General features: G+C 43.0%; 1 protein-coding gene across 5 annotated transcripts in view; it reads right to left on the bottom strand.

Moving 5' to 3' along the window:
- The window catches only part of ZNF644 (zinc finger protein 644), a 72922-nt gene that overhangs the window by 35504 nt on the left and 24094 nt on the right, over positions 1-13324 (bottom strand). Inside the window, exon 1 of one of the 5 annotated variants that reach the window (XM_042873243.1) lies at positions 13062-13080. The exons of 3 other annotated variants lie outside the window; for them this stretch is intronic. The gene's annotated coding sequence lies outside the window, so the exon portion shown is untranslated. Of the gene's footprint in view, positions 1-12748; positions 12773-13061; positions 13081-13324 lie in introns of those variants that run through there. One more of the 5 variants, XM_042873242.1, reaches the window with a different exon arrangement.

The following is a 13324-nucleotide window of genomic DNA, read 5'->3' as shown; positions in this document are numbered from 1 at the left end:
TTTTCAGTGTTAAATAAAAATTACTTGTACTCCTGAGAAACCATGATATTAAAGCACACTAAATTCATGAGAGTAATATGAGGGCTGCTCCAAATGCAGTGTCTCATGTTTTATTATGTCAGCACACGATGTCAGAGGCGTACGTTGGTGGTACAGCAGTAGAGGCTGACCATCTCACCAACATCCCACTGCGTGTTGTTGCTGTGTGACAGATGACAGCAGAGGGGCACTGACAGAATGGCGTCTGACATGGAAGGGCACATGAAGCAAAGCAGCATCAAGGAACTCCTCCGTGTGGAAAAAGTGGCATCCACTGACATTCACCAATGCTTGTTGAACATTGATGGAAACCCATCAGTAGATGTGAGCACAGTGAGGCAGCGGGTGGTGGCTTTCAGCAGGGGCAACACTGGGTCTCCTCCACCGGTGCAGACTGCTACGAGTGCAGCACGCAGGCTCTTGTCACTGCTGGTGAAAATACACTGCTACCTGTGGTGACTACGTTGGAAAATAGCGTTCTGCAGCTGAGAATCTGCTCTATCAGATATTATTATTGTGCTCTTTGCATCTGTTGTAGTTTCCATGGAAATAAATAGAACAAAATAATAAATGAATAATTCAGAACAAACCAGATAGTTTTCCTTCAAACTTACTACTGAAAGATCGCTCACACTGCACCTTATCTTCCTGCAAATTGTTTTGTAACAACAAAGTTATCAGTACAATCGAATGCGATTAAGTAATTTATTTTTTGTAGAAAACAGTAGTTAAAAAAATATTCACTACAAACTAGTCTTTCCAATAAATAGATTCATATTCTAAAAGATGTTAATGGTTATTGTCAGGCTTCCAAGTGGATTTAAATATATTTCCAGTAAGGTCCTTTTTACCTAGGAGCAGCATCTCACACAGCACACCTAACATGATGAGAGCAGCACATTAATAGTCAAGCCATGTTGTTACTGTAGCAACAATGATTTCGGGTCGCCATTTTCTTCTCAGCTTTAGTGCTTTTCTGACACCAACAACTCTTACTACAAACTCTGCTTAAATTCCAAGGCAGCAAAATTGCTCAAGTTTTCTCTCTGGCTACACACTTGAAGATATCTCACTCCAGACTATCTCTTTTAGTCAGATGTACTTATCTAACTGTATTCTCTAAAACTGTACTCTGTGGAAATTCATTAACATTAATCAAAAGAGCACAGTAGTGCACTTCTGAAACAACCGCATTTAGGAGACTTTGTAGACAGTTTGTGGGACACTGGAAACAAGACCAGCAATGTAATTAATTATTTTAACCCTCGGGCTGTAAGAACACGGTCCAGTATGAGGTTATTCAGGTAGCAGTGTACTTTCTGTCCTTACAGGAGCAACCACTGAAAAACCTTCCTCAAAACAGAGATTACATAATCAGAGCAGGTGCTGTAGCCAAAAGCAGCTTCTTAGTAGATTCACATCTCCCTGGATTTTCTGATTAGAAAATCTGAGACAAAAACAGTGTGTGCTCACTTCCAACTCCTTCTCGACATTTTTGCAGTCTTAAAAATGACAAAACCTGAAACACTTTCCTTGCTTTCTTAAGACTGGAATGCTGTTTTTATAAAAGGCTCAGCCTAAAATCCTACAGCTCAAGATTACTGATAAATGTGACAACTTTCATAAAATCACATAGGGGTTTGGGTTGGAAGGGACCTCAAAGTCCATGCAGTTCAAATCCTGCCATGCGCGGGCTGTTCCCCTCCAGCTCAGCTGCCCAGGGCCCACCCAGCCTGGCCTTAAGCACCTCCAGGGCTGGGACACCCACAGCTTCTCTGGGAGGTATCTGTGCCTCAGCACCTTCACAGTAAAGAATTTCTTCCTAATGTCTGATCTATATCTCCCCTTCTTTTAGTTTAAAGCTATTCCCCTTTGCTCTACCACAACACTCCCCTGTAAAAGGTCTCTCTCCAGCTTCTCTTCCCCTTAAGTGCTGGGAAGCTGCTACGTGGTCTCCCCAGAGCTGTCTCTTCTCCAGGCTGAAGCGCTCCAGCTCCTCGAGTTTCTCTTCACAGAGATGTACTTCAGCTCTCTGATTTCCATTCCCCGCTCAAAAAAACCCCTTCTTCTCATGACACTTTCAAAGCAAACAAGCAAGCAATGGTGGGAGAGCACTAATAAGAAAGTGAAATACACACTCCTTTCATAACAGCAATGGAAGAAAAGACTAAATGAGTGTTTCTGAAAGTTACCTACAGGAATTGAGCATGAATATCCCCTAATAACCAGGGCTCTAATTCCAAATGCAACTCCTCACAGGTCTATTCTAGCTGAATGCACACCTGAGCTTTTATCATAAGCTCTAAGGCCTGCTGCATCTGGCAAGGCACATTTCTGGTATCTCCCATACACAGTGATAGGAAAGAGAATCTCATGCTGGAAGCCTTTGTGGGAGTGTGCGAACACAAAAAGTCTTCACAAAATGTATCTGGAGATTCCATGCACCTAGATTTCCATAAATATTTGTAAAACCATGCTTATAAACTAATAATAAGTATCTCACAGGTTTATGCTGATCTATGAGTTGGTATGGCTGAGACATTTTACTCTGATATCCCTATGATGACAACCTCCAGCAGAGGTCAGAGCAGACACTGGAGCATTTGTGTCCATAAGCACCACAGCTGGCTTCCACAGACTGCTTATTGGAGAGCCAAGCAGCCACTGCAAGCAGTGCTCCAGCAAGGATAAAACACTCACCTAAATACATATATTCCAATACCAGCAGCCTTCCTGCAATAGTTTTGTCCAAATAAAATATACATTTAAAAACATATTTTATATAATAGGATTCAACTACTGCTCATCAGATTTGAAAAGAAGATACAAAATACTTTGCTTTCTACATTCCACTCCTTATGACATATCAAAGACTTTGAGGAGTCACACTTGAGCAGTGTAAAGCCTCCATTCCACAGGGGCCTGCTTTATGAAGACAGAGGACTGCTGTTGGTGCTGGGGTCAAGTTGTACCTTGCAAGTGCTCAAGGCCAGGGTGGCTGGGATCTTGAGAAACCTGATCTGGTGGAAGGTGCCCTGCCTGTGACACGGGGGTGGACTGATGTGCCTTCCAACTCAAACCATTCTGTCATTTTATAGCAGGTGCTGCAAATTGTTTTTCAAGTAAGTAAAACCCCGTTCCTCATTGAGCTACTCAATGCTCGCTCTTGGTCTGGCAGCACATCAAGCTTCCAGTGCCGTCCATCACTTACATAAATGCCACTCTATTCAAACTCTCACCCTTTAAATGTTTGAGGAGCCTTGCCTCCCTTTGCATACGCTAAGTATCAGAGTTTCTCTCCACTTTTTGGGTACACATTTGGCCAAGTTTCCACTACCTGGCCTTACAGGTGCACAGCCAATAAAGTGAGCCAGCAGCTACAGTCAAAAGATCATAGCATACCTGGCATGCCACAGAGAAGAAAAACCATCAGAGCCTGAGTGTTTGGCCACTTATTCTTTACCTCCTTAAATATTCCATTGCAGTCACAAGACAAACGCTGCTGCTCATGATATAAGTCTCCATCATATGATGGATTACAGCAACAAATCACTCTAATTCTGCCTACAGAAATCTATTCTTCTGGTATGCTCCTCAAGTTGTAAAACTTTCAGAAAAGACAACGGCAGAAAGCAAACCACATTAGTTATGCTCATCTGTGCACAGCCAGCCCGCTGGCTGCAGTCAGGCAGTTGGTCTGGTTGGGACTTAGTAATAAAATAGACTTTCTTGTCATTGTTCTGGTATACAGCCATTTAAGTTCACTTTTCCTAATGAAAACAGATTTTCCAACCAAATTTTCTACAGTAGCTCAAGGAACAAAAGGGACATGAGACCACACTCTAAGCCTATTTTATAGGCTTTACATTGGGTTACAGGAGACCACAGAACTGAATTTGCAGTGGCTAAGGTCGCATACAATCATCATTAAGAAACATCAATACATTTGGCACCACTACCATGTACAACCATTCCATTTCAGAATACAAACACAATACAGTTTTTTAATCGAGCTAAGAAACCTGTATGTTTCCCATGCCAACCTCGCTCCTTAAAAAGGAACATAACCAAAAGAAAAATATATTTCTCCTAGCAAGTAAATAGCTTATCTAATTTGCACAAATTAAAAGCTTCCTAAAAGCAAATGAAAATGCTCACCGTCATTTAAGGAAGCTCTGCTATCGGTCTTGCACATCCACAATTAAAAAGAGATCTGGTAATACTTCTTGCAAACAATTCATACATACTAACTAACATACCTAAAAATCACTGCAAGTTTTATAAACATACACATTTAGATTTTCAAGCTTAGCTCCACTGTTTCATATTTGTTTTCATCTGGAACACTACAGAAACTACAAGCAAGAGTAAATGCTTAGAGAATATCAATAAATCCCTGCCTGTAACAGGAGGTAGGAAATAAACAATCCTAAAGGTCCCTACCAACCCAAACCATTCTTTGAAATGTGAATTATTCTGGCTTAAATGCATGAGAGAGGAACTCTGCCGTAATATTATGTACAACACAAAGGAGTAGACTTCACCAGAGCAAGTCTAACAAAAATGCTTACAACTGGATCGCTTCCTATTTAATCAACTTTAGGCAACACAGAAAGTAAGAGCCAAGAATTAATTACACTCCAGAATGTTGTTACAAGTACAGAAATACACAGGCTAGTACTAAGACTTCATTTAAGAAATTGCATCTTTCTCCTAGATTCACAAAAGCAAATTCAAAGGACAGCTAAAACAAAATCAGGGAAATTCCACCAAAGAAGAGTGAAATTCCTCCAAAGAGCAGGCTTGGGAATACCCTTAGCAAACCTGTTCCTTGACTACATTGGCCTATCAGAAAGTCACTGGGAATTCACAATATTTAGAGGAAAACAATACAGTATTTGTGTCTTTCTTTTTAAATGAGGTATAGCTTGTCATAAACCACTCAGATTCATACTGAGGACAAGACTAAAGGAGAGGGGGGTTTGACTTTGGTGTTCTTAAGTTTTTTGCTTTTTTTACTCAACTGGAAGGGCTGCCCTACGAAAAACAAAGTGTGAATTCTGAATTAAAGCAGTGGTAACAAAAGGTTATGCTTCATAGTGGTACTTTAATATTTATGCATTCTTTTAAATAAGTTGTTGATTAAGCTCATACATCTTTGATTTTCACATCTGAATGCAAAAAATCTCCTTCAAGATCAGGAAGAAATGCTAATGAATCAATAGTGACAGAAGTCATGAAGAAAAAGGACAACATTACGCTTCTTCCTGCTGAAAATGGCACTCCAAATGACTTACAGTAGGAAAAAAAAAAAAAAAAAAAAAAAAAAAAAGGAGAAAAAAAAGAAAGAAAAGCCAAAACTATTTGGAAAAAAAGAAGCGAAGTTGCAGGGAGATAATTTTGAATAAAATTACCCCGGGCCCTAACATTAATATTACTAAGCTGTCAGATTTTGTTTTAAGATTGTGGAAACCACAAAACAAAGGACCATTCCAATCCTTCCTCTTTGGTATTTTTACATCCCCTGAAAACTGCAGGCACCAGCACGCTTCAGAATCAGCTCACTAGGTGAATCTAGAGCTAAGTTTATTTGAAATACATTTCATACAATTTCAACTAAAGCAGTGCCCAACATCCTAAATATCAAAACGATCGTGTCACAGAATATGAACAAAACCACTTTTCCCTAAATGGTTTAACAAGCCAAAACCAAACAATTCCTCATTAACACTCCCAACATTATTAGGAAATTTTCAGCTGGAACACTGCAGCGCTTTGCATGCAGAAGTACAAACCCATCCTTCTAATTCCCTCATGCATTTTGCTGGATTTCTGAAGAGATCACAGAACGTGCACATCTTCCCAATTTTTCTAAATGCCAACAAATGATCCTAGAGATGATATTAATTTAGAACTTTGCATCTTGCTCCATAACACAAGGCTCTTACATGGGAAAATAACATAAGAGGATTTGAACTGCTTGTCTCTATATGAATGCTTACAAGGATCTATCAGGATAGATAAGAGGAACACGGACACACAACTCCTGAAATGATCACAAAAACTAACATCTGAATTTTATTTTTATTTTTAAATGAAACCTTACTACAGTGCCACCTGCATACCTTCTCTGTTCACCCGTGCGAGACCTCCAGTAGGCTCAGAAATGCAATATTAACCAATTTTTATATAATTGAACAATGAAATCAACCCATCTCAAGCCAAACAAACCTTACAGAATTATGAATCAAGGGCAGAGACGCAGAACACAAGAGAGAACTACACTTCTCAATTCCCACTACCCATTTCAACATTTAAAGAATCATCTGTGTTGAAGGATCTCTCTCAAGAAGGCTGCAATCACTTCTTTCTCTAGAGGATCAAAATAGGAGAGCTCTTCCTCTCTCAGACATCTCTAAAAACGAGTTATCGCTGTACCTGTGCGGTATTTTTGGCAATAGTAGGACACTTCTGTTATACAGTAACTCAAATGGTTTCTCCCAAGCAGCTCTTCTATTTTTGGTTCCCCTCCTTCTTCAAAAGAAACAAATAATGCCAGTTAACACACATTTCTACTGGTACACAATGACAAGTGGCAGCAGCACTCTTTCAATCACAGCAGACCGGTAAAACTGGGAAAGAAGATTTTTGTGGGCAAGCTGCCCTCCTCTCCAAACCTCGTGCACGCTGGGCAAGGAAAGGGACCCTCTAATCCACACGCAGCTCCTGCCACACCACAGCAGTCAGAATCATGGCGAACTTAGCTGCTAAATCTTACCATCCAAAAAGCTTGTGAACAGAGGCCAGTAATTTGCAGGAACACACAGCAATGCCTATAAGAGTCACTGCTGAAGCAGCTCGTGAAAAAGCCTATCGTTTCTCATCACTACGTGTGTCACCACCACCCAGCACATTCAAGGCTTTATAAGGACACGGACACAAGTGCTAGCCCAAACTCCTTAACAAGCCAGACAAAATAACCTTATGAGGCTTCTCCAAAACAAAGATGTAGAAAATTCCAACATGCTGTCTTTAATGTCTTCTTTGGTTTATGTACCACATGAGCAACCATTCCACCTTAGATTCACCTGCACTGCAGTCTGCACATGAGGCAAAGAGCACTCTTTCCCATTCTGTAATTGCTCCAAAGCCTCTGAGGCTGCTGCTCACAGCTCCTCTCGGTTCATTCACCATTTCATGGTCCCAGCACCTATCCTCTCTCCTTTTCCCCAGAAAAAAAAACTATCACAATTTGTTTCTGTTAGTAAGTACCCGAGAAGGAGGCAAGAAGTGGTGTTTTGTTTTCAAGTTAACAGAAGACAAAAAACTGTTTTTGCAGCACTTTCAGAGCTCTAACCTTTGGTATAAATTTTATGCATTACAGTTGCTTTCTCTACATGCAACAGGTTGTTGTTAAAGCCTTGCTCACGAAAAGACTGATCTCAGTCATGCCTAAAGGTATGTGAAAATCTAGGAAGATCTAGAAAAAACACAAACAAAAAGGAAGTGAGCAGCAAGGACGAGTACCGCTGCACAGCCAGCTGCAGAGCTGGTGCTTCCCACTCACCAACAGCACAAACACTCCAGGCTTTCTCACAGAAGAGACATTCACAACAAGTACTGCACAAAAACCAGCCCTTCTGGGGGAAGGAACAAAGTTATTTATACCAGAACTTTTCAAGCAAAAATATAAGAATATATAAGAAAATATACTTCTAATACCAACTCAACTTTGAGCAAAGAAAAAAAAAAGCTTTCATAACAAATGCTCCCTTTCCTCCTTGATGGTTATCAGAGGGGCACAGAAACCAAAGTCTTTACTGACGACTCCCTAAGAGCAGTTACAGCTTTTATGCAAACACAATAATCACAAATACTGTAAACTCTTCAATAAACTACAAGCATTGTTAAGGTGCATGGAAACCTAGTAAAAGGATTAACATTTTATGATCTTCCTGCCTCTTTTGAAAGACTGAAAAACTATATATTTTTAATATAAAGATAATAGTGAGATGATGTTTGAACCACTGCAGCCATGAAACTGCTGCTTATACCTGGGTATGAAGATGAAGAAAGATATCAGCAGCAAACACTGTAAACATTAAGGGCTTTTGTAAAAACAGAAAGCAAGAATTATTTCACACTGGATAACAATGCTGCTAGAAAAGCTGTGTAAATCAGAAGCAAACAGTAGAAATACTCAGAGGACTGACACTAGAAGCACAAAGCCAAAGATAAAAAAAAAAAGAAAAGAAAAAAGAAAAAAAAAAGAGAGGAAAAAAAAAGACAGCAGACTACCAAGCAGAACAGGCAAAACCAAAACCAAACAAAACCCCCCACCAGCCTGCAGGCGGACAAGAAACAGATACCCGCCACTTCCTACCAGCAGCACAGAGCCATTACTGCACTGCCATGCTTTACAAGCAGACATCAGCAACCGTTTTCCCAAAGCAGCCTTCTGCTTTGAGACGTCAGTGCTGGACGTCTGCACTGGAAATAAATCTCGAGTGGAATGCCTACCACTGTCCCCCTGAAGAAGCAGGACTGGAAAGGTGGATGGAATAAAGCACAGCTCATAATTCAGCAGACAGGTAGGAAGCGTTCCGTTACTACTCTTCAACATTACTATGACACATGGTAAGGAATTCCTCGCTCTTCACGAGTTAAAAAAGGAAAGATCAGGCAACAGGATGTAAATAAAATATTTAAAACTATACCCGATCTACAATTTGCATCTTACTTTGCTTATGTTCTACCACTGTTGACAAAAGCATTCTTACAGGGCAGTGCTAACAGTCAGCCCAGGAAATGGAAGAGCTGCAATGACCAGTTCCAGTCTTCAGCTCCAACTGGACCAGTCACTAAAGCACCTGGAATTCCCCCAAAACACAGTATGTCTTCAACTCCAAAGCTTGTGTAAGTACAGAACGTATCCAACTTGCAATGTTAGTCACACAAAATCATTACTACACACTGACAACAGGCCTGAAATGTTCCCAAGCCCAGCGATCTGACCTTTGTTCTGATTTAAGCAGACTCTGTACCCTCTGGATTAAGTTTCAAGAAATACTAAATTTCTACATAATCCATCATTCTTCAACTAATCAACTATATGTAAGACTAAGCACTCAGTGTCAATCAGTGATGACACCAGCTAGAGATCTACCTTTCCCAGAGGCTGCACTAAGCCACCTCTAAGAACAGCAGCTCCCCTACCAAGAGCACCACACTCACCCCGTTGGAGGAAGCGCACTCTGTAGTCCCAAGCTTGCTAAGAAACAGTCAGTTAATGTTTAGCATAACAAAAACAAGACAGTTGTACACTCGCTGTTAATTCACCACCTTAAAGGCATTGCAACAACTTATCAACCTAGCAGCTGCTCGTTGCGGTTGGACAGTAACAGAAACACAGCACAGTAAGGTATTTGTTTCTATTTGTTTTTTGTTTTTTTTTTCCTTACTTTAGAATTTTTAAAAACTTGTTCTCCTTCAGCGAAGGAGATTTATGAGTGAATACAACAGAATTATGGGTAGACTTTACCCCAGGATTAAAGGCATCGCACACAAGGTAACGTGATCAATCCTGTGACCATCACGTTCTCTCCACTTTTTTTAAGTGCACATTCCAAGTCTGTGCACACTCATTACATGGCCCGTTTTGACAGACAGCTGCGACTTAAACTAATCGTGCACAAATAGTACTGTGTTGTAGAGATGCACCATGCTAGAGTCCATTTCAGATGATTTCAGCAGTGAGGGAAATCCCAGTGCCTATTTCACATCCTCATACAGCAGAAAGAAGCCTTTTCTACAATGCAGTGAACGACGTGGGCATGACAGTTACCATCCCTGCTTGTGTGAATTCTTTGCTACTAGCACAGTTTTGATTCAAGAGACACACTGCACACAGACATAAAAGACTTCTTCCTTAATTAAGCATTAAAGGGGTGCTTTCCTGACTATAAACTATGAGGAAACCTTTAATCCAGTTAGCCCAGTAGTATCCAAGTGTATCAACCATAACAACCAACATTCATAGCTTCCTTGGGTAACTTAAGCTCTTTTGCCAGCAGCTATATAAAGTTTGCGCCTACATCTCAAAAAAGCAGCAAGGAAAAAGGCTCACTATCAAAAATCTGCTTCTTTTTAGAGTGCTAAAAAGGAGGGTAAATGAACGTATTTTGAGAGAAGGAAGACTTGTTTTGCTTTGCTTTACCAGGAATTTCTTCACATTCACGAGATGTTTGGACACAAATTTCAACTGAAGGAATCATGCTTTGGAGGCTCTGCCATCCTGAATCAGTTTACAAGTCAATTTGAGTGCAACTTTGTGCAGATATAACGTAATTTTACTAAATGTTTTCACCCTCTCAATACACAGTACAGAATATCAAAATGCATAGAACATAAGAAATCAGTTCAGTTTGGCTTAAAATAACCATAGCATTAGAGTGCAGCATTTGGGATTGAAATAATAGAGCAAATTAAAAGCAATAATCTCAACAGGCAGCCCACTAAAAGCGGCATCATTTGTAGGTTGCAGAACACAAAAAGCGGTTATAAAATATGAAAACATGCTGACAGAGAGCTCCTGACCAGCCAAACCAACCAGGCCAGACTGCAACATCAGAGAACCCTCAGCCAAACCAACTTCAGGGGAACTGCAAAGCAAGTGACACAACTACACTGCATTTTGTCCAGTTTTCACTGCTGAGCTGCTTTGCTGGCTTTCTTGTGCAAGCTGGTAAAAAACCTGCAAGTGTTCAAGGTGAACAGAGGCATGTGAGCGTGCATATGCTTTATTACTACAAAGAATTGTATTTTCTTTCCATTTGTTTTCTGCAGAAGGCCCTACAAATAGAAGGTTTGTGCACAAGTAAGTTGTGCAAGCACATACAAGTGTAAGCACAAACCATCCCACCAGAAACTCCCCTGGCAACTCAGCTGTCCATACTGAAACTCAGCCTGCACTGTTATTTTAAAGTGGGAGGCACTGCCACTATTGTTTAACATCCTGTTAATTCAATTGCTGATGCTCCTGCTTCAATCAATTGTTGCTCTGATAATTAACTTCACAAGGATGCTTCATGTCAACAGGGCCTCTTCTTCCTACAGCTCAGGTCACCTCCTGAGATTTGAAGGCCATCTGATCACTTTTTACGTTCACTCACAAACTTTTATTGGCATTTTCCTAGGCGTATACTTTCACATGTTACTGCAGAAGAGATGCTGGATTTCACAAGATTCCAGAAAAAAAATCAAAATAGTAACACTTCTGTCCTGATTCTGCTAAATGACATTGCCAAGGACTACTTTCAGTATGACAAAAAACAACAAAAGAAAAGTTATTCCTGTAAACAAGAAAGGTGTTTACTGGTGAAATTAACATCCTCCTACCCCCCAAACATTTCCTACTTAAGTTTTAAAACAATAATAAGAAACCTCTATTTGAAGTTGTGCTAGGTGTTGCAAGAAACTATTTTAAAGACGTTTTGAAGACTCTTCCTATTTCAGTTATTACTCACGCATAACTCTGTGCTGCATCCCTCTGCAGTCATATTAGACAGGACTGCATCATCAGCTTTGATGGTAAGTCAGTGTAATAGGATTGTCACACTGCACTGCTCCTCCATGCACCCTACTTAAACCCCCTTTCCAATAAGGAAATTGCAGTGTTTCCTCTCCAGGTAAGTGACCCATTAAAAGCTCCTGAGGATCTATTCTGCATTGCCTAATCAGTTCACCTGCTCTGCCCTCAAATCACCTGCTTTACACAAGTCGGGCAGCAAAGGATTTTATGCAGAAGAACCACATAAAGTTGTCAAAACTCAGACGTACCTCCTGAATGTGAAAATGCTTCAGTTAGAGCCTTGTTTCATAATTTGAATGAAAAAAATATTTTGCAACTTTTATTTTAAAAATGCCTAAGCTTCTCAGTAAGAGACACAATTCCTTGATGGAATTCCAGAAATCCTTATCTTTAGGACACAAACCTCTCCAACTGTTTGTCTGTGTGACAATTCATTAAGCTACACAACACGAAATGGCTTCTTCCTAAAACCTGGTGCATGTTCATTCCCCTTATGAGTTTCAAAGTGAAGTTCCATGACACAATCTTCATAACTTAATTACGTGTTACGGAGGAGGGGAGGCGGAATCAGAACGTGACCGTAGGTGAGATCTCGCTTAAAGGGCCAGAGTTTTACAGCACTGATGGAAGCCTGCTTGGATGCACAGTTTGTTTTTCATTACCATCATGACTTGTCAGTTTATATCGCCCACGTTACCCCAGCGCAAGAACTTCAGATAGACTGAAGGTTGTATACGGAGCCACGATGACAGAGAACTCTGCAGATTCCGTGCGATAAGGATCGCGCGCACGGCGACGCTCACCGCCGCAGCCCGACGTAACACAAACTTCGCTCGGAAGCCCCCGCCCCACGGCCAGGGTGCCCGCTAACTTCGGCCTCGCCGCGGCACCGCGCAGACGTCAGCCGTCGGCGGGCCGGGACTGGCACGAGTCGACATCCCAGGGCGACCGACCAGCTCCGAGCCGAGGAGGAAGGGAACGGGCAGCACCGCGCGTCACCGGGCCGGCCGGAGCGCGGCGAGCTTCCGCGGCCGGAGCCGGCGGGAACGCGGCCCGCCGGAGCCCCCCGCACCGACCCCGGTCACCCGCGAGCCACGGCCTCCCCCCGCCCGCCGTTACCTGCCGCCCGGCACGCGGCCTCCCCCGGCCCCGCCGAGGCCGCCCCGCCGCTCCGCGCCCGGCAATGGCGGCGGCCCGCTCCCCCCCGCCCCGCGCTCACTGGCTGCGCCGCTTCATGTGACCGCGCAGAGCCCTCCTCGCGCGGCCCTTTGTGTCCGGCCCGGCCAGGGGCACCGGGAGGCCGCTCGCCGGCCCGGGGAAGGGCCGGGTGCCGCCGGTGTAGCCGGGAGGAGGCGGCGAGGCGTCGGAGGAACTCCGCGGCCGCCCCACTCTGTCCCCGCCGCGCCGCCGCCGCCCCGGGCCCGGCACTTACCGCCGCGCGGGCGGCTGCGGCCGAGCCGCGGAGCCGCAGCGGGTCGGAGGCGGCCGCCATGTTCCCGATGCGGCAGGATGGAGGCGACGGCCGCCCGCCAACCGCCGCTAGGGCGGCCGGCCCGGCCCGCCGCGCCCGCCACGGCCCCGGACCTCGCCCTCGCCCCGGCCTTCCCCGCCCGCGCGCCCCCGGCCCTCCCTTCGGCGGTGGGGGAGGGGAGCGGGGGGAGGGCATTTAAAAAAAAAAAAAAAAAAAAAAAAAAA

Source organism: Lagopus leucura, unplaced genomic scaffold (assembly GCF_019238085.1).
Source record: "Lagopus leucura isolate 7727_CA_CO unplaced genomic scaffold, USGS_WTPT01 Super-Scaffold_100009, whole genome shotgun sequence".
NCBI classification, from domain to species: domain Eukaryota; kingdom Metazoa; phylum Chordata; class Aves; order Galliformes; family Phasianidae; genus Lagopus; species Lagopus leucura.
This window is presented reverse-complemented; position numbering and strand designations above follow the sequence as displayed.